Below are 3,271 nucleotides of genomic sequence, written 5' to 3'. Positions count from 1 at the left end.
GATGAATCTTTTTCGCACAGAGTTGTGAACTGCTGCCTTTGAGGTTAGCAACCTGACAAGTAACCCCTACGCTACCAGGGGGCTATGAGTTCACTGTGCTAGTCAGTGGTAAGGGAGCCCTTCCAGAAGGACGGAATTCTTCTAAAAAAAGAAGAAAACATTGCTCCTTCATAGAAACAAGGAGAAAAGGGTCTGAAAATGGCCAACATCAACATTTCTGGAGCTCAGAATATTAACCAAACGCTTGAAACAATTTGAGAAAGGAAATGTTGGTAAGAACAGGGAATTTTTGGCACTTGAATGTGCTCTGTTTCCATCCTTTCTCCCAGTCCTGGTGGAACATTAAAAATCAACATCTTAACAGCTATCACAAACATCAGATTGGAAGCTGCCGTGGGTAGCAGAACGGATTGGGAACTCCCCTAAAAGCCCTCTTCCCAGATAATTGGCATTTGACGTATCTGGCAGTTTCCCGGAAGCCCCTCCTCAGGAAACTGGTCTTTATTTAAGTGGACCTGGAGCTTGCTGATGGCATAGTAGCTATGCTGGGCTGCTAGCCACAAAATGAGCGGTTCAAACAGCAGCCACTGTGGAGACCAAGAACTGGAGTTCTCCCCGGTAGAGATTTACCGCTGGTGAATCCCACAGGGGCTCTATGAGCTGAAATTGACTCAAGGGCCGTGAGTTTTGGAGCTTGCTTACTGCAAGTAGCCTTTTCCAAGAGGGCAGATGTCCCAAACAATCCGCAGTGACTGTTTAATGTCACAACTGTCTGAGGGAGGAATAACAGCTGAACTAAAGAAGAGATGGACCAAATGACTAACAACAAACCTGGGTTTTTGAGATGTCAACAGGGAATTTTGAAATAGTCTAACACAATCCCGTCAACTAGAAGTCCATCTGCGTGTGCAGGTTTTCGCTTATTGTAGTAAAGGCCTGAGAAGTCCTTCTCTCTTACCTCTGAATGATCTTGAATATGGACACAAGCAAGATGGGAAGACCAAGGCAGATTTGTAAACAGCCTGAGCATGGAATGGATGCCCCAACCCTTACAAAAACTATCTCAGTACAGGCTGCCACCTTATATTAATTAAAACATCTAAACTACCATGTTCAATAAAAATCATAAGACATGTAAAGAAACAAGAAAGCATGATCCATACACAGGAATGAAGGCAAGTGGCTAATAGATATTATGCCCGAGGAGGCCCAGCCATTGAAATAAGTACATAGAAGCTATGATGTATATCCAGGAGAAGCCTGCGGCTTTCTGCTCTCATAGAGTTCCAGTCTAGTAAACCCACAAGGGCAATTCTATTCTGTCCTATAGGGTCACCATGAGTTGGAATTGACCCAACAGCAGTGAGTTTGAGTTGGGGGTTATATAGACAATATTAGTTAAAAACTTGTAAGAACTAAAACAATAAACACAAGTCTAATGGACAGTATCAGAATTATGACTCGTTTGCTTAGGCTGCATTCTCTAGGGGAGCAAAACCAATGAAGCATATAAATATATATACAAAATATGCAGGGAGATTTATTTCAAGGAAATGACTCCTACAGTTGTAGATGCTGGCAAGACTCAAAACCGTGGGTCAGGCAGCAGGCTGAAAACTTCTCCTGTCCCGAGACCTGGAGCTCAGAGGAGGGCAAGATAATGCAAGATCAAGAGAGAGTGGACGTTGTCAGGACACCTATGCAGGCAACAGCCTCAAGGAAACTTCTGGCCCATCTCTGGTGTGCTCACATCAGATCAGGAATTTCGAAGTGATCTCCAGAGTCTGAAAAATCACTGAGAATGATCGCCTCGCCAAGTTGTCACATGTCTGAACTGTTTAGAATGGCTATAACAAATGAATGTCTTTAACAAACAGATACATATCACTGTTCAAGAAGGTACAAGTTCGAAGTAGGGTGCCAGGTCTAAGAGAAGACATTTTCTCGATATTGGCTCTATGGAAGCTTGTCTCCCTTCTACAACCGTGGGCCTGGTGTCCCTCGGAGATTTCCATGTGTTTGGGCATCCATCTTCCCCTAGGTCCACGAGGTTCTCAGATGAGAGACCTTGGGTGCATAGGATGCCCCACTCTAGACCCTTATTTCTTGGTTCTACCATGGCCCCACCTTCTCTGCTTGCTCTCTAGCTCTTGTAAGATAAAGGGTGATGCAGGAGGTAGCCCAAGTTTATTCCCCTTTAGGATGAATCAGGCCTATAAACTGACAACCATTGGTTGATCACATTAGATCAAAATATAGAGCATAATCAAATCATTACTTTCAAAATCACTGACAAACACTGAGCAACCAAGATAACATATTTTGGGAGACATAGTTCAATCCAAGACCATATTAACATTAATCATCATACTTAGCAAATGTTGTTAGCTGCTGTCATGTCAGTTCTGATTCGTAACAAACCTATGTCCAAGAAAATGAAGCACTACCAAATTCCGAATCATCTTCATCATTGCTACTGTTTTGAGCCCATTGTAGTAGCCGTGGTGTTAGCCCGTCTCATTGAGAGTATTACTCTTGTTCGTGGACCCTCTGCTTCTATAAGCATGATGTCTTCTCCGGGGATTGGTCCATTTCCTCATGACATGTCCAAAGGAAGTGAGATGAAGTTTTGTTATTTTCATGTCTAAGGAGAATCCTGGTATACTTCTTCCAACATAGTCTTGTCAACATCATAATTCAAATGTATCAGCTCTTCTTTATTCATTGCCAGTGTTTGCATGAATATGAGGTGATTATGTCAGGCTTGAGTCTGGCACACTTTAGTTCTGAAAGTTACATTTTTGCGTTTGAGCATTTAAAGGAGGTCTTTTGCATCAGATTTATTTTTTTATTTTTGCATCAGATTAATACAAAAGCAATCCACCTTTTTTCTCATTTTTGTCCTTTTTCCTGTCTTTTAATCAATTGGGATTCATATATAGATCAAATCATTCCATAGTTCAATTGCATCCAGCAGCATTGTATGTTTTCGACCACCGTCAGTTTCCAAACATTCTTTGTCTATTTTTCTACATGGATGTCTTGACATCATCACCCTCTCACCCCACCACCACCCCTCTGCCCCCCTCTCCCCAAACCCTTATTCCATTTTCTGACTTTAAAATTTTGACAGTCCTGGTTTTCATAACCCCAGATGAAAAAGAACAACAACAAACCATACACCGTAAAAGCACAAAAACAATTTACACAAAAGCAATCCATCGACTGATTTCTTGGCCACTACTCCCATGGGTGTTGATTGTGAATCCAA

The sequence above is a fragment of the Echinops telfairi genome, unplaced genomic scaffold, assembly GCF_000313985.2.
Source record: "Echinops telfairi isolate 266 unplaced genomic scaffold, ASM31398v2 ScPeMD7_11;HRSCAF=52, whole genome shotgun sequence".
Taxonomy (NCBI): domain Eukaryota; kingdom Metazoa; phylum Chordata; class Mammalia; order Afrosoricida; family Tenrecidae; genus Echinops; species Echinops telfairi.
This window is presented reverse-complemented; position numbering follows the sequence as displayed.